Raw genomic sequence first — 22,199 nt, 5'->3', positions numbered from 1 at the left:
CTATTAGGAGGTGATCAATGGACCATTTACTTGAAAGACAGGAGGAAAAATGGTAGATTTATCCTCATCCCAGCTGGCCACCTATTTCCTCAAGCAATCATGAAATGACTGCAGCCACGAAGGCAGCAGCCACTGTTTCTTTTACAGGAGTTTTAATTGAGAAGGGGACTCTCAGTGCTGTTGGGAGACTTGAAGGAAAGCAGTGAGCACCAAAGGCTCTTTGATAAATGACTCCACAAGTCACCTGAAACAGCTGAACAGAGCCCAGCTCCCTCACCAATCACAACTGACCCAAAGGCACAAAAAGTGTTTTTAGGAATGAAAAAGAAAATAGGACCCAGGACCACATGGTGGACTAAGTGCAGCAAAGCCAGCTTTGGCTTAGAGACATGACATAGAGCTCATTACCAACCCTTAAAAAAGGGCTGAAACATCTCTGATGGCTGTGAAGAGATTTTGCCTGGGAGGTCATGCAAAGGCACTTTTGACTGAATGCATTTTAGCATATGGTTGCTACCAATGTGATTAGTGAACACATGCTCTCTTGCAATAAATGTGCATGCTGAAGTCTCTTGTACAAAATCTGGTGGAAAGCAAATGTGAAAATAGGATCCAAGGAATGGTCTCATGTCCAAGCTGCTTCTCAGAAGCTGGAAATTCAAGCCATAATGCTGTGATGGCTACTTAATAGCTCAACACTGCTATAGAAATTCCTGACTAACTCTAAAAATCTAAATGCAGCATTAACATTTTATATTAACTGCCCAGGCAGAGGAAAAGCATGAACTACCCCCCTTCCACCTATAACAATCTTTGTAGCTGCTGGAGAACTCCATTTGGAAAAAGCAGACCCTGGTTCAGTCCTCCACTCTGCCTGAGGGACTGCAAACCCACATCTCACAGCAGGCTTGGCTTAATCCCAGAACAAGAGCTTGCCAGAAGAGTTAAGCTGGAGCAACTGAGCAGATTCGCTTCCTGTTGAAGCCATTCCAGGAAAGAATTTGGTAACCTGAGTGTTGGAAGACCCAGGATATGCAAAAAACTACTCAGAGCACTCAGCTATGAAAGAAATTGCCCATTTTTTTATTATCAATGAATAGTTGACAGTGAAGTCAGGCAGCAGACCCCTGAAATGGGACAAAATTTCAGCTAAATCCTCCTCACCACCACGTTCTACCTGTTGGTGGTAGGTTCTCACTTCTCAGCAGGTCTGTGCAGGCTCACCTCTCCAGAGCCATGTGTTCAGGCACTCAGCTCTCCCTCAACCCTGTCCTAGGAACCACAGAGCACAGGAGCTCGTCCCTGATAACTATGTGCTGCAAGCCTAGACCAGCAAGCCCTGTTTCTGGACACCTCAGCTGCCTCTGGTCCTCAGCAGCTTGTTTCAAATCACTGAGCATGCTTCAGGAAATAAGACTTTCACTTACTACTATCCACACTTGAACCAGTGACTTCGGGTGAAAAGCTGATGAATTTTCCTGTCACTCAGAGCCATTCAGACCCAAAGGGAGAACATTTCTCATATGAAGAGACTGAAAGATTTTGCTGGAGGCTGAAACCTAAGTTATTTTAAAACAGTCAGTGTATATCTCCCTGTTAATTATGCTAATTAATTTCTGACACTTCTACTTAAATCTGTGTGATTTGTCTAAAACAATAAAAGCAATTAAAATTATTTTTGTACACAAGATTGAAATTAAAGATAAGCTTTAATAACAAGTGAGTTTTGATGCTGTACACTTCACAGGGTTAATAGGAAATATCTAAGTTATGAAAACACAGTTTTCTTTTTAAAAGCAAGTAGCCACCATAGATTAAAGTCTTATCACCTCCATGTCTATAATCAAGACAACTGAGCTCTCGTCATTCCCTTTGCTTCCTAAACATACCATTGAACTGCTTCCTGAGGCCCTGGGAGTGGTTTAAAGATGGTTATAGAATGCTAGAGCTAGCATTAAATGTTTCATAAACACAAGAGATCCTTACTCTACTATTAAAAATATTTAGGGCTTTTCTTCCCTTTTTTCTAAGGCCACACTGCCAATTGTTGAGGTCCATCCCGTGTGGAAGGAAGAGCACAAACACCAAGTTAGACTTTGAGCACATCACTCCTTAATCAGTTCTGTGGTCCATCAAATCACTGCAGCATATCTTTAACCAGCAGAGGAGCCCCAAGAGGAAATCAACATGAAGGAAACGTTTATTTGCCAAAGCGAGACCTATGCCTCAGTTGTACTGCAATCTCCCCTGCCTTTGTAAAGGCTTCACCTTCCAGTCCTCACCCTTCCCTGGCACAGGTTTGACAGATAGTTTAGATGGAGCTTGTGTAGAACTGAATTTTCCTTTCACCACACTCATTCACAACAGGAATTCACCATCAGGTGGCATAAAGCAGACAATCCCTTGGGACACAGCACACAAAAGGCAGGAGTGTCTGCAGCTTTTCAGACTCAGGACTGGACAAATTGCTGTGGCTCAACACCACAGCCCTCTGCAGTGTAAACCAGGTGTGTGTCCCCATTCAGCTGAGCAGCATTCCTGGATTGCCTCCAGCTCATTAATCCCATCCAGTGTATCTGCTCACTTCTCACAATGCTCTGTGCAACTGCCAGCACAAAATGGTCCTGGAAACAGCTGAAGGGGTTTTAGGCTCCTTGTTGGGTGGGGGGATTTGAGGTTTTGGTGTCTGCAGTTTGATTTGAGGGTTTTGCCTGAGTTAGTTTCATTCTAAGTATTTTAGAAACAAGAACAACAAAGCAAATCCATCTTTTTGTTTCCCCCCTAGCCCCAGACCATGCCAGCAGCAGCTATCTCTGCAGGACAGAAGATGTGCACCCACCCTAGGAGAAGCAGGCTGCACTTGGAAAGAACCCGGCTGCTTTTACAATAGCAACTTCCACTTTTGTGGAAGGAGAAGCAGGACACAGACTGGAATGGCCTTTCCAGATAGGAACAGACAATGCAGCAGGCTGCTCTGTCCTTGCCACTGCAGCACTCCAGCCAGCATTTCATTATGCCTAAGTGTGACAAGTGACATTGTACAGCTGCCATATCCCAAGATCTTCACAAAAACCAAAAGTATCTCTATAAGCTCTCCCAGCAGACAAAACTGAGAGCTGTTAAATTGTACCAGAATAATGCAGCATGTAGGGATTGTGTAGGGAACAATAAGCTACATCTTACTATATATTTCCCTCCATATGCAGGACTTAGAAGAGGTCATTGAAAAATTTGCTTAAAATGGAGCCTGTTATTTTTGGCACCTTAAGTCATCTGTTGCAGGATAGTGCTGTGAATATTAGAGCCATTTAGCTAGTCACAGAAAAAAAAAAACAAAACAAAAAACAAAACAAACATCTATCAGGTATTTTCAGCCATTCTATAGCAAGACCAAGGGACAGGACATTCCCTGAATCCAATGACTAATTTCAGTTAAATCTGACAACAAGGTCTGACAAGGTTAAATACTTAAACATTTAATGGAACTACAGCCAGCAAAGGAGGTAATTCCTAATAATTGCTTCCTGAAATGCTGTAATGTGAGCTCAATTCACGATAGGCAGATCTTGGAGCCCATGCAAAAGAAAGCCATTACTGCAACTCCAAACAAAAAATGTTTTAGTTGCTACTAGAAAATTTTAACCACAATATATATTCAGTATGGAAATCTTTCTTTAGTTCTGCTGAGAGTAGAGCTGCTTTATCAGTTGTGTCTGCAGCACACTGATTAACTTTTTCTTTTTTACCTCCTATATTTCATATATCCTTCCAGATAAAAATACTGCCTTGAAATACAATATTTTTCTGTACTATTTTTTTTCCTCCTTCAACAAAAGAGCAGCATTGGTAAGGTGAAATCCTCAAATTTAACAGGATTTGATTTGTAGTCAGCCTTTTTTTCCACTAACAACTGGAAGACCAAATAGGGAGAAGAAGGAAGCTCCCTTACCCCATTTCCCAACACAGATGCTTGGTAGAACAGCCAAGCTTGCATCTGCCCATCTTATAACCTGTTGTTAGGTGTAAAACCTCTGATTTTATCAATCTTGAGACAATCTGGCTGGAGCTGATTTCTCTCTTTCTGTGATAGGCCAGAAAACTTGCTAAATGGTGACACAAAGAGTTCATAGCCTGTGCCAGCCATGAGAGGAAACATCTGAATCAGACTGAGCTCAGTTTTGTTTCTTTGGGTTTTGTGGTTTGTTTTGGTTGTGGTTTTTTAGGAACAGCCACCCAAAGCTGTGCCCAAACTATCAGTCACCTGCATTACTGCATTGTGCTTGTGAACAATACAATGTGAACATGGAATCTACAGCAGGGAAAAGGTCTTCATTTATTTCTGTATCCATGAGCAATATCCCAGCCACACAGTCAGTGTACATACATGTGGACACACTGGCATACATTGGCATTTCCAGGTTTCCAGCAGAAACCATTATTATTACCTCCTTCTCAGGAATGCATGATGATACACTAGCTCTTCATTCTTAAATCTGTTTTCAAAATACTGGAGCAGTTACAACCTTTTTAGAGGAAATTTGTCTCAAAGAAAGTTCACTCAAAGACCAAAGTGAATTCCACACTTCCCTGACAGAGACATGGTTCAGTCCTTGGACTACTCACTGCCATTTAAAGAATAAAAGGTTTCCACATCAAAAAGCAAATAAAAATAAAAGTGGTAACAAGAAGGAAAGAGACAACTACAGGTGTGAAAAGTAACCTATCAAAGCTAAAACAGGAAGATTTTATTATATCCAATGGTGAAAACCTAGTATTCCAACCACAATCCATCCTCCTTTTCCTCCTCTGGAAATTCCTCTGGCAGACTGACCACACAGCTTTCTCATATTATTGGATATTTTACTTTTAACTGAATAAACCTTTTGACTTCCTGCTTCAAACTCCTCCCAAAAGTCACCTTCAGTGTTAGCACCCACTTTGTTTTTCCTTCTCTCCTCGGCACACAGCTCTAAGCCCAAGAGAACAAAGATCCAGATCAATCCTTACAACCCCAGTTTGCTAACAAATAAAAAGAGTTTGCCAAACCTTAAATGACCCATCACACAATTCGAAAACACAACACTGCTAATGAAATTCGCTTCTGTTTGTAGAAGTGCTAAGGACCAGTGGTTTCTCCAAATATCTGGCAATTTCCCTTCTGAAGCCCCACTACCGGAGCATAGCTGTTTCTGTACAACTTTGCTTCCTATGTATAAAATATTTCTTCATATAAATGAATTTCTTCTTGCATTGCTCTTTCCACACTGAGCTTTCACTCTCACAATCTTTCTTTTCCATCTTGCATATTAATGGGACTGAAGCGCTCATTCTGTAAGTGCTCATACATGTGCTGCACTGCACTTGCCAAGCCATTCTATTGTTTCTGAAGGGACTCTTGAGCACAAAAAGGAGCAGAAAACATTTGGAAGACAGTGGCCTGAATTTACACACTGATTGAACAATCCCAGAGAATAACACAGCAGCAATAATAGCAGCATCTGATTGTCACTGATGATCTCAACACCAAGATGCAGGACTTCTTTTGAAGGGTGTAGGGAAGAGAGGCAGATGGAAATCTGCCAAGGACTGATGTAGACTTTTCAAGGATTTTCAACACATCCACGTTCTCAAAAGGCCCTTAGAAACAACTGTGGCTTGATAATCAAAACAGACAATGTTGTCCTTGCCTTTTCTGCCACCAAATTCTAAAATAATAGACTGAGTACAACAGGGCACACCTGTTGCACACACACTTTTATCCAAGATGAAAGGGCTGGTTTGGTTCTATCTTGCATCAGCACAGGTAGGTGAGCATGCATGGGAGAAGCTTGAACACCATAGGAGCCATTTTCTTTCAAACCACAAAACAAAATTACTGAGGCAAAGCTCTTGCAATGGGCTGCATCACTGACACAGAATCCAAACCAGGGTGTTTGGATGAATGGTAACTGAGAAGCATGACCTAAACAACACAAGGCTCATTTAAAAAACTCCACTTCTTCCAAAATGAAGTGTTACCTTTTCACCTTAGATTCCCAGAGCCCACAGTGCTACTGATCATTTCCCCACCGTTTGACAAGAGGTCACTGACTCTGTCATTTGTTAGAAATGTAAGTTGAAGTGTCTGCCCAACAATCATCTCTCAAACCTTAACTAGAACATCCTCACTACACTTAAAACTCTACAGTCATGACAGAGAAGAGGAGCATCAAAAGCATCCTGTGACTAACCTTGACTTCTTAAACAGCTCTGAGATATTCCTGAAATGTAATTGTGTTTGCCTTCTGATGCATGACAGACATCAAACATCAAAATGATGATAGGAGTGTCACAGTGGTTTCAGCAGTACTGAGAATAACTGTTTATGATCCTAAACAGCTTGAGTTACAGAAGAGGAATTTCTAGGGCTGTAAAGTTCAAAGCAGTATTATTTCTGACACTTGATGCCACCCTTTTATATTTTCAGAGCTTCATGTTCCAATCCTGTCACAGAAACTGTTATTTCCTGGTATTTTGTACTGCTCCTGTGCCTTGTAGCAGCTCATCACTGACTTCCTCTGCAGCATCTGAGCAAGCCTGTAAGTAAATGTTAGCTGAGGGAAATAACAGAAGGAACTGCTTCAACCAGTTCAGATTCAAAAGCAGCTGCACTCTGTGGCAGGACTCAAAGACCACCTGCCCTGGCCCTCTCACCTCACAGAATATTCAGTTTGGAAAACCCCTCTAAGATCAAGTCCAACCATTAACTTCAGGCTGCCAGGCTGAACCATTTCCCTGAGCACCACACCTACACTTTGGACACTTCCAGGGATGATGATTCCACCATTCTCTGGGCAGCCTGTCCCAGTGCTTGGCCACCCTTTCAGTGAAGAAAAGAGTGGAATAATGCCCCAGAGCTGGACTTCAGTCTGGCACTTCTGGATCCCACAGGTGGGGACAGCTCCATCTCCCCATTGCTCCAGGTGTTCCCACAGTGCCCTGGCACTGTTCCACCAGTGCCACAAACCACAGGGACAGCAGGCACCCTCTGCACTGCAAAAACAAACCAAAACTCACACACACACGCCCCTCTGCCCCCTTGCCCAGCTCCTCTCATGTGCAGGTCCCCAGCACCTCTCAGGGAGCTCACCCTGGCAGGAGGTGCTGAGACATCAGATGGTGGCACCTCTGCCCCCACAGCCACACAGGGATGGACACAGGTCAGGAGGCGGCCCTGGCCACAGACATCAGCTGACCAGAGCAGCAGGCTCTGCTCCCAAGCAAGATGTATAAAAAAATGCAAAAAAAGAGTGGTTTTATTTTGTCTGCTTTTAGGGAGGCACTGACTTTCCATCTGCCTCCCTTCTCTCTCCTGATTATAAACACAGAGTTTAGAAAAATTCCTTACTCTTGGTTCATTTTTATCAGGGTCCCAAAACAGTGCTGCTGTTTGGAGAGTGCACTGTCAGAAAGTACACCCACTTCAATCCTAATTACATAAATCAAATATACACAAGCAACACTAAATAAAGTACCTCAAAACACCATCTAATTAAGAGCTCTGTATGTATGTGGTCTGATTAAAACTATCAATCTCCTTTGCTTAGGATCTTCCTGACTTCCTGGATCTTCTTTCCAAAAAGAACTTGAGAATTGTATTTGATGTCATTCGAGGACTTTAGGACAGTACCCTTCCTTGGTCCTGCAATGCAACACCCAGTACATAACCAAGTAAATCATCCCAAATCCTGCAGGTAGCCACTAACCTCCCATCACAAAACTTCAGATTTAAGCTACAAAAAACCAAAATAACATCAAACTTTACACAGATGAAAACAGATGTAATCTGCCCCATCACGAATCTGTTTAAATGCAGATTTTGGGTATCTGCTACTGTTAAGTATCCTTATACTTTTATACAGTGGACTTTCTGGGAAGCAAATACTTGGTCTTGGCTGCACCCAAACTCATATTTTGTTCTTGTTAAGAACTACCATTTAAGTCTGAGCTTAAGTCACAGAACTTTATTTTTGAGAATAGTACTGGAAAGAAAGTAATATAAAAGAGCTTCCATTTAAATTCTACAGAATTTAACAAGCACTTGGGGAAAGGAAACACAGAGAAAAGGAAATAAGTGCTATGCCTCTCTAAGAAAAATGAGTGTCTGATTTATTTTAAAATAAAATCTTCATGAAAACTACATCCCAAGTACTGCAACTATGCTTCAGCATCTCAGACTTTTACCTAGGAATGTAGTTTAATGTTTCACGTTGAGTGCATTTCCCCACCTCACACACACACACGTGTCCAAGGTCACTGAAATTAGAAGCGTGCCCAGTTCTGTGAGAATCTGCCAAGACAGAGATCCTGACAGCATGGTGACTCAGAAATTATCAGAAGCCATTAGAAATCTCTTTAGTCCAAATATCCTGATACCAAGGAACTGTCCAAAAACATTTGCATGATTCCCAGAGTAAATCTACACCAAAATCTCACCCTCCACTGCATTTCTTTCTTCTATATATTTCCTAGTATTATTAACATGACCAGAGAGCATTGGCTGCTGGTAGGCACTAAATCTCATCATTGTTCCTATTAGGGAATTTACTATCAGTAAAATATTATCAATGACACATAAGAATTGAATGCTGACAAAATTAACTTTTACTGCTAACATTCATCTCTGTTACAGGGACCACATCTTCTACTATTAAGGCCATGTCCATTTACAGAAATATATGGGCACACAGCAACACTTAAACCCTGAACAAGCCATCTTGAGCCCTTATAGCTGCTTCAAAACCTCCAAATGTACCAATGAAGACTATTTCCAATTTCATTCCCCAAGAAATTAGCAGAAGAAGGAAAAAAAGGAAAACCCAGCATTTTTATATGCATTATTTCTGTGCAGTGCTAGTTTGTGGGAAGAGACATTGACTTGATAGCACCTCACATCTTTTCATGTATATGTTAACGGTTTGTAATTTCCTCTATTCATTTTAGCTTCATGGAAGATGCCTTGATATTCCTAGTAAAACTATATGGAAATGTCTCTTGACTCTGCCATGGAACCATGAGTAATATTGTATTGTTTCCACCACTCACGCAAAAGTCATTCACTTCATTATTATTCAACCTTAAAGTGATATCTTTGTGTGACAGCCATAATTTTCACTTCTTTCCAACTTTATAGCTATGCGTGCCATTACTTAAATACCAGCATTTAAAATGTTTCCCTGCACTGCTTCAATTGCATTACTTGGTGTCATTTTGCAAAGGCAGATCTGCCTGCAGCTTCTGTTGGGTAGTCGCAATTTTTAATCAAGTTTTGGAGAGTTGTGGTATTTTTTAATGAGGAAACAGCAATCAGGAAAGGTATTCCCACTGCCAAGAGCATGCTATTTTCAGGCTGTTTTTTAGAATGCTTCCACAACACCGGCAGGGTTGTAACCAGATGACTTTTAAGGTCCCTTCCAAGCCAAAGCATTCAATGATTCCATGCAATGCTTGTGTCTAAGCATCTGTCCACAGGATTTTGAAAGTTTAGCTTAGTAGAGATAACACACATAGAAAGACAAAAAATGTCCTTTCTAAACAGACTGCTGTAGGATGAAAGGTAAAGGATTGCACCTCCTTTTGGAGTGACTCTTTCCTTCTTTAATTCACATCTACATCACCTAAGGGAAGGAGCTAATACAGGACCAGGATGGGGCATCAGGCTGGCAAGTCATCATCCCTTTTCTCTCCACAGAGCCACAATCAGTGCTGATCTGGCAGTGATCCCCCTCAGTGTTCAGAGAGCAGGAAAGCACCTGTGCCTTGTGCCTGCCCACACATTTCTGGGAGCCCTCAGGCTGCTAACAGAGGCTCCCAGCCCGTGAGCCATGGATGGACTGTCCAGTCCTCAGGGCTCTGTCCTGAAATGCAGTGCACTTGTTTCAGAGCAGGCACCCCTGCAGGTTTCCTCCACAGTCCTCATGGCAGGAGAATTACTGTGCAAGTCCCCTGTCCTGTACATTAGGGACAGGACACCTGCCCAGGACTGAGGCAGAAACTCAAATTGACTTCTCCATCCCCACCTTCAGGCCCCAAGTTTCCTATTCTAGCACCATTATGCTCAGTTATTACCTGCCTGTGTTAGACTATCCCACACCACTGCTGCCTAAGGGATGCTAAGGCACTAGAAACAAACATAGAGAGGTGTGTGTGTATGTAAATATAAATATATACACACACCTCTCATCACTCTAAGAGTCACAGAAAGGGCCCACATCCAAAACTCCACCTCCAACTGAGTTTCACTTTATTAGCTTCCTGTTCCTTCTTCTCCCATTGCCTCAAGCCCCTGCCTCTCTTATACTTTCTTAAAATCTCCTCTTGTTTATTTAATAACCAGCTGCTAATAAATCACCTCTAAAGAAAAAGCCCAGAAGGTGAGATCTGCCTTTCCAAAGTGTCAATAGGTAATGCAATCAAAGCAGTGCAGGGAAACATTTTAAATGCTCATAGTTAAAAAATGGCACATATAGTTATAAAGTTAAAAAGAAATTAAATATTCTTACATAGAAAAAGCCCTATATCTCTGAAGTTGAATTTTCTCCACCGGATCACAGGACAAGATAAGACTACTGCTTCACTACCAGGAGAGCAACTAAAACTACGGAAATCAACCTATTCAACACAAAAATCATCCTGCAAAAAGTGAGGTGATACAGTGACTTCAGACTTACTATTTCTTTCAATTTTTGCTACACTGCCTGCTTAAATGTTTCTATTGTGATGTGCACCAAGGGAACATTTAATGGACCTGCACCTGGATGGATGTAGGTTTTCTTTTACCTTCAAGGTTATTTTCATAAAAGCATTACATTTCCCCCTTCTATCACAAAGCTGCAGAGTACTTCAAGTCCTTCATCTGCAACTTATGAGTTACAATACAATTGCCAATACAGGAAATGATAGACCATGTCTAGTTAGGAACATCAGCCTCCCCTCCCCTCCTTGCACTTGAGGAATATTACAAATGAGTCATTATGGAAAGTGCTCAGCAAGCCAAGTACTGCAATACATGCAATTTGGGAGCTTATTTTCCTCTCAGAGTAATAAATTTGTGACAACCCATAGTTCTTCAGTTTAATCTGAACAATTGTATTTCTATTAGATAGAAATGCCAATTTCCTTGTATCTCGCTTCTTAACTTCTTGTAATTATCTCCAATGCTATGCTTCCTAAATCTCCATGCAGAAAAGTGCACTCATATGCAATCTTGTTCATGTGCTAGCAGTCCAGGATGCTTGGGGATGCTGTGATGCAGAGCTCCAAAGGGGCAGCATTTTCCATCTACTGAGGCAGACCCTGCTCCCCACAAGAGTCCGCCAAAATATGTTCTCAAACACGAGCAGAAGCTTAAAGTGCTCTAAGAAACCAAACAAAGAACGGCTGATGGGATCACAGCTAACACTATTTCTTTTCTCTCCCCCCAGCAGCCCTGGAACGGGCAGTGGTTTGGGGCTGAGAGGCCCAACAGGGTCACTGCTGATAGGGAGAACTCCGGGAGACAAGAACCGCTACCGTGGAAGAGGAGGGAGGGACCGCAACTTCACAGCACACAGAAGGGGCAGGCATAAAACTCCCTTGCATTTTTTCACAGTAAAAAGGCAAAACAAAGGCTCCCAGACCTTCCTGAAAGCAGGCACGCTCCCTTTGTATGGACTCCAGCAACATTTAGCATTTAGATCCTCCAGTTACGGGAGGAGACAACGTTCTCAGCAGAGGAAAGAAAAATAGGCCCAAGACTCTCAGCCCTCTCACAGTGATGCTTTCCACTTGGTAAATACCTCCAACTTTTTACTTAAACATTATTAAAAAAGCAAACGATCAAAAAACCCAGACAGAAAAACTCCAAGAATATTAAAAAGAAAAAAAAAAAATCAAAAAAAAAAAAAAAAAAAGAAAAAAAAAAAAAAAGTACTCACACTTCCCCAGTCACTCTGCCGGCTCCTGCCCTCAGTGAGGTGTTCTACTGGCTTTTTACCTCCTCCCTAATCATCACCTGCTAATTACCTAACGACTTGCAGCTGTGTACCCCCACCCTGCCCTTTCCCCCAAAGGACCCAGCAGGTTCCCAATGGCTGCCACCATCAGGAGAATGGATTGCACCTGTGGTGTCAGTGCTGCACTCTCCTCAATGCACCTTTAATATTCCTGCACGGAGACAGGCATGAAGTGTGGCACAGGCATATTTCTTAAAAATACACTAATAACCCCAGTGTATTGCCTCAGACCCTAATTGCAGAGCCCTCAGTAACAGAGTGACCTGTCTAAATTCAGTGTAATTTGGAGCCAGCTATAATGAATCTCTGCTGATTAGGAAGAACCTTGAAGTGTAGCAAGTTTTTCCCCCTCTTCACTTGATCACTTCATCTAATTATTGTCAGTCTAGGAAACGACATCTTTATTATCACTTTTAACCCTGTATCTAAGGCTAATCCTGCTTTCAGCATTGTTAATTCTTGCTATTTTATCTGTGTCTCTGTTACGGGCTGTTAATGCCCTTAAGGCCCCAAATTTCTCTTTCCTGTATTTGACAGGGGCTGACTTTTAACCCTCCCGAGGAATTGGTTTGGTGACACCTCTTTCAGCAAGGCTTTTCTAGAATGCGAAGCCCTTTCCAGAGCTCAGCAGTGAGAAGTGGGTGGCTGCAGTGCTGGCCTTCAGATGGAACCAGTGCTCAGCCTCTCTCAGGAACAGCTCAATCTAAGAAATTTTATTGGTGGAATTGGTTTTAAAACACCACGATCAGCACATGGTTGAGAACTGCAATTCTAGTTTTCAATCGAGATTTTATTCTGCTCAGCACTGGGCTTGATCCAGCAGCCTGTGGATTCTTGTTCTAAGCAATCCTTCTGTTAAACAGAATGTGAGCTCAAAAAAAACCCTTTTTCTTTTCAGCATTTTATTCAGATTTGCTGTCCTGCATAAACAGGGGGGTAAACAGCAATTACACTGTATTATTTTGAACAGAACCTCACCATTCCAACACCATCACTAATGAGGGTCATGATATAGCCCTTCTGGCAATTGGTAGCTCAGCTAAAAGTTATTGCTGTCACTCATGATAATTATCCATAAGAACTTGAAAAGGAAACAATTACTGCTGAGTACCAAACCACTCAGTGGCTCCCTGATTTTAAATTCCACTGCAGTTACATTATTTTGACATATGTCAATTGACACACGGGAACAGAAAAAGCACATTTAAAGCTGAAAAATACCTTTTCATTCTTTGTATCTGATTTCTGTATCACTGAAGAAAATTAAAGCTTTTCCCTTGATTTCTAGCAGTTACATTAAAACAATCAGAGGAATCCAGTTTGCTTTTTGCTTTTTCAACTGCAGCTACACATAGCCTTGAGTCAGAGGATACATTCAGTGAAAAGGACAAAACTACTGAGTTTGAGGTATTATGCCACTAACCATCATCCATAATTATATGATTCTTATTCTTGCAAAGATTTTTGCAAAGAAATCAGACAAATGGATAACTTTAAATGAATATAAGTGTGTTTGATAAAGTGTTCAACGAAAAAATTGGGAAATAAGGAATGGCAAGTAAAGGTATTAAAAAAAATCAGCTTATTATAAAGCTGTGGTTTGGTTGGTTGTTTTCTTTACCTCAAGTTGCCTTCTGGAGGAGAACAGCATTATCTCAGATTTTGCTTGCATAAACTGGCTTCTAGAGAGATATTTTTACTTATCCATCTACTATTCAGACAGGGAAAGCAGATCCAGGATGAACTCAGGCATAGGATATGGATCTGAATTATTTCTGTAAGGAATAACCTCTGGAGTTCCTCTGCCTTCCCTGCTCATCAGAGACCTCTCTGGTGCTCGATGGAACTGTCAGAGTTGCAGCATCAGAGGGGAAAGGACAGAAACCCCCACAATTGTTCCGTGGGGCTCCAGAGTCCCACTGCATCCTTCAGGCCCCCAGGGAGCAGGAGTGTGGAATCAGCTGGGAGCTGGTTAGAATGGTGCCACTGCAGCCACACACATCTCTGCTTAATAATAAAACTGCTGTGTGCACTCAGCAGCCTGCACACCCATATGGCCCCTTCACACTGCTCACACAGCAGATTTCTGTGGAATAACAGCCAAAACATTCAGCATCAGATTCAAATGTTGGCAACAAAACAGGTCACAGGACCACCAAATCCACTGGCTGGAGCTGAATCTGGTGCAAGGTGTTTGCTATGCAATCTCCTGATTTTCATCTCAGCACTTTTGTATCTGCACATAAGCAATGGATTCCTGGCTCTTGAGATATTTGCTGCTTAATCAACAACTTAACTTTTTTCTTTTTTTGGTGCTGAGATCCTCTGTGGTTTTTATCATATTTCTCTTTAATATAACTCTCTATTTTCCTTATTACATATAGAAAGCAGAAAAACAGAAACCAAGTACATTGTTTTTTCACCTGGAAGAGGGTGAGCTACTAAAGCTCCCAGGACTCTGAAGGAGGCCGTGTTTACATGAAAACTGTCTCTCAGAATTCAGCCTCTACAAAGGCTTCAATGAGTAATCAACTTCTGGCAACTCTCAAAACTTACTGTCCTCTGACTTTCAGTCTGAATAATTTATTTCCTGTTTGAGCTGATGCCTGGAATGAAGCATACACAGCACTGATGGGGCTAGGATGGTACACTGAAGCTGTGGTTTGATGATTCAGTCTTCAAAATGTTACATCTCAGGATGAATTTTCCCTTTGCTAGACATACTTGTATTTACAGAACAGCAAGGTAACCCTGTGGAGATGAAATCTAGATAAACAGTACATCAGCACAGAGTAAACCTGAGTAAACCAGGAAAGAAAAATGTTGCTTTAATGAAGAATTTCAAGGGAGGGAATTTACTTTGGTCTGATAAAAAAATCCTTGATAATTGTTTACCTGTCTTGTAAGCTCCATACTTTGAGGGGGATTAGTGTAATCAACTCCTCTCTGCTGCTGCTTAAAACAGAGATAGAGACAGTATGGTGATTACATCTTTTAGATTTATCTTCAAGTCAAACAAACAAACAAACAAGCAACGCTCTCAAACCCTGGAGATCTGGAGCTTTCTGGGATGCTGGGATGATGGCTGAGCCCTGAGTGCAGCAGATAGCAGTGCTCTTAGATGCCTCTGTCTCTTGCATGCAGCACTGAATTCCCAGTCCCTCACCTGAGCCATTTCTTTCCTTGCCTGGAAGGAATGGCAGAACCAGGCTGACACACAGCAGTGTTTGCTGAGCTCTGCCAGTCTCCAGCTTGCTCTGCTAAAGGTGCCTCAGCCCCAGCCAAGATGTCAAACAATTTTACACCTTGTCAAAGCCCCTATCTGCCTCCAGGCTGTATTTTAGCAATCCACCTCCTTTGCCCTACCTTTTTCTAGTCCAGGGGCAGCACCAGCTCTGTGGCAGACCTGGATTTCGATGGGTGTTTTCCCAGCAAGAGAGGAGGAGGAGCAGTGGCTCTGTGCCAGCTGCTCCCAGCAGGGCTGGGACATGACCCCTCCCGTGGGTATTTGCTGCAGGGCTTTGCCTCTGGGGCAGGAAAACCAACGGGAATCCACATGGAACACAGAGCAAAGGAATGCAAGGCTGCAGCAAGGGAAAAGGGATGAGCCTTTTATCCCCTGAGTCTGATTCTCAGAACGAGGAAACCTGATTAAACCTCCCATTTCAGGGCTTGAGTAGCATCTGACCAAACAGCTCCAGTACAGAGGAAGCTGCTCCTGTAAGGTCTGTGTTTCTAATCATGCTAAGAAGATGCCAAATGACAGGGAGTCCTCCCAGGAGGCCTGAACTCTTTGCTAGGAGTTAAATATGTGGAGATGTGAGGGAAGCAATCTATTAGACAAACATTAGATTCAGAAGACTGATTTTAATGGGATATGTTTACTGCCTGAACCAAAGGCAATCCATCAAACCTCTCCCATGCTGCAAAAAGTAGGGAGAGGATGCAATAGACTTATGGGCTGTGGACAGTGCTGCCATCTGAACCTTGTTCACTGCCCTGAACAGGGGTGCTGAGGCACTGAAAATCTGCCAACCAACCAAAACCACATACACAGGCCTGGGGACTTGGACAGGAATTGGTGCAGAGGATTTGATGTTGTGAATATTTTTTTCCTTGGGAGCATGCAGCCTCTGAGAGAAAATGAGCATTTGCTGAGCTCTCCCACAGGTGAAAACCAATAAATTCTTCCTCCTGCCATTTGGCAAGGTGTTGACAGGTGGTTAAGTGACCCATGGCCATGGACTCTCCAAAGAATTAGGTGTCAGTAGCACTTTTCCCCTACTTTTTGTAGCACTCTCTCCTACATTAATCAGGAGAGGAATACCAGAAGTCTGCAATCCCCCAAAGAACCCCACTTTGCTTAAGTCACCCCATCAAAACTGATCCACAAGCCCTCAGCCCCTTGGATGGGACCATTGCTGTGGCCATTCTCCCTGCCAATTTGTGAACTAAAAAGTTCCTAAAACACTGGAAGCATTCATTACATAGGGCAGTCTTGATACCCTCAAGAACTAAACCACTGTACTAAAGTGTGATGAAGATAAAATTCCAAGTGCAAAAGCTTATCATGGAAGACAGTGATTTTTGAAAGAAATGACATTGTGAAAAACAATTCTCCAGAAACAAAGAAAAAAAAAGGAAAAAGGATACAAGGGTAAAGGAAACTACACTGCAAGTCCCATGAGTAATTGCTATCAATATTTGCATTATTTCTAGTCAGGGATAAGGACCTTTTGTGCTAACTGCTAATATATTAATTCTGAGGCGTATCTGTGCAGTGTTTGACAGCATCTGTCATTAAAACATAAGGCACTTTGTAGCCTTGCCAAGGGACCAAACCTCTCCTTGTTCCCCTTCACTGGCCTGCCTGTGACAATTCCTTGCTCTGCAGGATGTCTCAGGCAGTGCTGTGTGTCCCACTGCTAAACCAGGAGCTGCATTTAAAAGGCCATGTAACAAATTCCTGTTATTCCTCATGGAATAACATCAGGTCCTGAGGAGAAGCCCATCTTGTACTCTGGCTTTCTCACATACCACTGCAAGTGATTTTTCTGCCTCTCTCGCACTTGCTGTAAATAAGAATTCCCCTGAAGTCAGTTGACTTACACAGCTGTAAAACTTGCAAGAGGAAAGACTGTATAGCATAAAACAAGAAGGCAGATAGAGCAAAGATGTGCAAAGATAGAGCTTTTGACTTTTGACTACATCCAAGATTAAATCCAATTTCAGCCTCCATTAAAAACAGAGAAAAGGAAAGTTTGCCTTACTATTTAATAAGAAGTTTAAATATTACAATGCTGCATTCTATGGATTACAAATTCAAGAAATAACCTAGGGTGATGTTTAGTTTCACCTCCTCCCCTTTGTGCATGTGCTTATTTTCATCCTAAAATACATTTTTCCATTTAAAAAAGTTACTGTGGAGGTGCTTCAAAAAAATGTTCAAAAGATGTAGATGGGTTTTTAAAACCTGGGACCCAAACACCCCCATAATGCCCCCGAATAGCATCAGGAAACAGGAAACAAAAAAATGACATCCAAAATTAATTCTCTGTGCTGTTTCATAGCATCATCCAGAGAGAGTGAAGTCCCTGATTCAAAACATGTCTCAGGCCATGCCCTCTCTGAGAAGTTGTCATCAGAAAGAACAAAGAAACAGCACATATTTCTTGAGCAGAAACTCCCTCAACACATTTCTGGAAGCATCAGGAATTATTTTAAAAGTTCAAGAAAGATTTTCCTGGTATCAGCCTTAATCTATATAACCCTGATGCCTTATAATGTTCTATTGATGTCTGAATATCTTATTCACATATCAACTTTTCCTTATGCTGTGTATCATTTTAGCTGCAGGGTAAAGAGTGGCTAAAGGCTTTGAGATTTATATCCAGGAGATCCTGGGAAAAAAAATGCTCCAGAATTGTGGGAGAGTTCTTCAATGAGAAAACAACCCTAGTTTGTTTCCTCTTGAGCATTTTCCAACCCTTTCCTGACCATGTTTGAGACATTAGTGCTGCCAAGACTGGAAAGTCATTGTAGCTGGGTTTGACTGACTGTAAGGTATTTACACCCACCACAGAGACAGGGGCACTGCTTCAAAGAGCACAGCAGATGTGCACAGCAGTATTAAACTAATTATCAGGATCATTGTTGACTTTCCCTTCCCACACAGTTTGTCTTTCTAATTACAACGACAAACACACAACCCAGGTGACCCACTCCCCATTTCTATGCACCAGCCACTGAGAAATCCCCTGTGCAATTCCACATGCAGTCAGGTGGTGGTGAACACCAGTCCTCTTTGGAGAATAGTCATCTACTCTGAACACATATTAATTAAATCCAAAGATACTTCTGGGAGGCATTTCATTTTCCTGAGTCAACATAACCTCCTCTAATGTCTGGGAGCATCACTTTTCCCCCTGTGACTTGCTGTGCTTAACACAGCCCTGGGAAGCTGTTTAAGGACAGAGAACACAGTTTTGTTTGCACTCACAAAAAATGTGCTGCTCTTACTTACCTGTGCAACTTATTGCACCTGTCATGAGCTGCTTAAAGCTCAGGACAAAAGGGATTCTGTTTTGGAATTTGTACCCTTTCAAGCCAAAGAGATGAGAAGATATTCACTGGCCTCTAGCTCCCTTCTGCCACAGCAGTGGGTGACATCTTTTAGGCACTATCTGACACCCCCTGGGAAAAGTGTGCTTATTTAAAGCAGTCTGCTCAGTCTGAGTAGTGAATTGGGAGGCTAAAGGGTGTTTGCCTCTATATTTTGCTTGTTTGTTTGTTTGCCATTCTTAACTGCACACATTTGCATAAAAGAAGGAATGTTGTGTCATCTTCTCCCAGAGCTTATTCCCCATCTGAATCTGTTGATGACAGCTTAATCATTTCCACAGCAACCAAGATCATGACATCAAACAGGGTATAAGCAGCAGGGACAGATGATCTCTCAGGAAACAGAGGTCCTCTTTCCTGTACATAAATACTCTGAAAAACAAGAGAGAAAGAGAAATACAGAGAATATCTACCACAAAAAATGTGATTGGTTTAAGAAGCTAGACACTGTCCATTTTTTTCTTTCATTGTCTATCTGCTGCTGCTTAACAGTGCAAAGTTACATCATGTCCTGTGGTTTTAAACAGTTTCCAATGACAGCATGAGGGACAGACAGCTTCCTTGGTCAGAGCTGGAAAGGCAGATGTACATGCAGTTCCTCTGCCAGGCACAGCCCATGCTTTAGGTGGTTGCAAAGGAATCCTTCTTGGTCTGTTTGGCAACTTTTGCTAATTTTGTTCTAAATGAGAAAAATAGAATTGTGACCTTAAGCCCTTCATTTCATTAATTTCAGGTGCTTTTACTTTGACAATATCCCTTTTTGTGATAAAACAAAAACCAAACCTATGTTCTTACTAGGGAGGCCTTTTTTTATTTAACCTTTCTGAATTAGGACCTCAAAATCTGACCTTTCAGGAAGAGTAACATGCCCCAGCAAGCAGAACTGCTGGGTTCAGCTCCTGCAGCTCCCTAACTTAACAGAGCTGTGCAGGTGGATGGAAACAGCTGCATTTGCTGAATGGTTTGGGATAAATCACAAATGACTGCTTAGTTCAGGGATGGCCAATTCCACGCAGCTCTGAATTATTTAATCTCACCTAGCATGCCAAGCTCTGCTGTGGCTCAGGGCCACACGGTGTGACACACCAGAGTTAGGGACAGGCCAGTGACCGTGCCAGACTGAATGGATGACATCAACCCGGCAGGTGGCAAAATTGCTGAGGAAACTAATACCTGACACAGGAATAAACTAAGTGAAGCTGCCAGAAGAATAGCTTATTGATCACCCTGCTTTCTGTTTGGAAATTAACGCTGCCGGGAGACAGAGAGCAGTTCCGCTCCCTTTCCGAGTGAATAAACGCGAGGGAGGCAGGAGCTGCTAAATTGGAGATGTGTGGCCCTCAAGTGAGAGCTGCCGGTAATGCGGGCAAGGCTGAGCTCACGCTGGGCAGGAGAACACATAAACCCTGCTCATGTAGCACTGACTGGGCACAGAAGGAATCCATCTCACTCTTCCCGGTCTGGATGGTCATAGACTTGTGGTAGATCTTGGCTGAAAAGCCAATGGCAAGATTAGTACAGAAATATCTGCCCTTGTCTTGGTCAAACACAACAGTGACACCTCCAACCCCTGTCTGGAGAGCTGAAGACTGTAGAGCAAACTTGAGGCAAAAGTGCAAAACATGAACATCTTACTGATTAGAATAAGCCAAACTGCAAAAACTGGGGGTTGACCCCAGAGTTTAGGTATCCAATATCTATCTATCTATCTATCTATCTATCTATCTATCTATCTATCTATCTATCTATCTATATCTATATATCTATCTATATATCTATATCTATATCTATATATATATATATCTCCAAGGTAGCAGATAATTTATTCCCCAAAGTGTTGGAGAGGAACTTTGTCATGAGTTTCACCATGAGCACTCACAATTTCCAATCTTATTCTGGTGGAACGTGAGAGATGTGAGCCTCACGACAAACTGCAGGTGGCCAGTGCAAAACAAACAAACAAACAAACAAACTGCAGTTATATATAAAGTATCAGAAAGCAAAGGATCACAACTTTTTTCCTAATCATTATTTGCACAAACTCCTCAATGATTTTTGGAATTCTGACTCAGGAATTCTGAAATGCTTTAGGCTGGACATATTCCCTGGTGACTGCTTGAGTGCTCATAAGAATGTAAATCTGCCAGTTTTTATTGCTGGCTACCCACAGCTTCAGGCCATTCATCAGAGAGCACTGCACACTCTCAGCCAGGAGGCTGCCCTATCATCCCTCTGGCAGGATGGACTCAGGGAGCCTCACAAAACTCTGCATTCATACATTTATCCTGTTGCAAGGAGCTAGACCTCCTCTGTACCAATTGGTAGTATTTTTAAAAAGGAAAATTTGGCATGCCTGAAATTATACAAAGCCAGATACAAATATTTGATTTGAATGGACAAAACAAAGCTGTGATTTTTCCCCCCCTACAATTCAGGTTGTAGCATGTTTTACACTGATTTTTTCCCTTGTGCAAAGGTTTTTCCTGTTAGAAGGTATCTTTTTGAATGACCTGTACACACCAGCATAAACTCTGTCAGGAGGGTTTTAGTAACAACAAATTATCCAAATTGCCCTTACAGTGAGCCGTCAAAGGACTTTTCCTGTGTTTGTACAGACTTCAGGCAAGCACTGTGAACATTTTATGCAGAACCAATTACTTGGTAACCAAAAGGAAGATGTGATGTGCAGCACAATTTCCCAATTGTTGTTACACTTGTCACAGAATCTTAGAACTGTTTAGCTTAAAAAATACCCTTAAAGCCATCAAGTCCAACCACTAAACTGGCACTGCCAAGTGCAACCCCTAAATCCTGTCCCAAGGGCCACATCTACACATCTTTAAACACCTCCAGGGACGGTGACTCAACTGCTCCCCTGAGCAGTCTGTTCCAATGCTTGGCAAACCATTCAAAGAGGATTTTTTCCCCTTAATATCCATTGTTGTTACAGCTCCTCCCAACATACTTTTCATGTTGTCTCTAAATTTATAAAAATCAACATAATAAGCCACACTGAACAAAGACCCTCTGACTTGTGTAAACAGACACAGCTATAAAGCTTTCTAGTTTCTTAATCAGTGTTGCATCTCTGCCAGGCAAAAGATTTAGTTTACCAAGACACATTTCTCTGCTGAGAAGCACATTTGCAATGTTTCAGTGGTGGAGTAAGTGGTTTGCTGTAGCTCTTTGCTGAATAGCATGGCATTCCTTTGCCAAGACCTTTTTTTTTATATCTACACATTTAGAAGAAATAATGTCTTAATCTACACTGCTGCATTGGAAGAACTGTAATACTCACAGCAAGCCTTGGGTGTGAAAAAGCTGTGGGCCAACATATCAAATATATCTCATTATTAGTAAACTGCCCAGTGTTTAGACATTTAAGGTAATATTTTTTATCACTTTCCCAGCCATAGAAGTCTGTCCCTGAGAGAACTGACATTATATCTGTCCCTGTGAGCAAACCCTTCAGAGCAGAATGCCCAAGTGGCAAATCCTGCAGCCTTCACACCCCTGTGTGGAATGCAGGAGGCACTCACTGCTCTC

Source organism: Agelaius tricolor, unplaced genomic scaffold (assembly GCF_023055355.1).
Source record: "Agelaius tricolor isolate 1412-34295 unplaced genomic scaffold, bAgeTri1.0.p SCAF_13, whole genome shotgun sequence".
Taxonomy (NCBI): domain Eukaryota; kingdom Metazoa; phylum Chordata; class Aves; order Passeriformes; family Icteridae; genus Agelaius; species Agelaius tricolor.
This window is presented reverse-complemented; position numbering follows the sequence as displayed.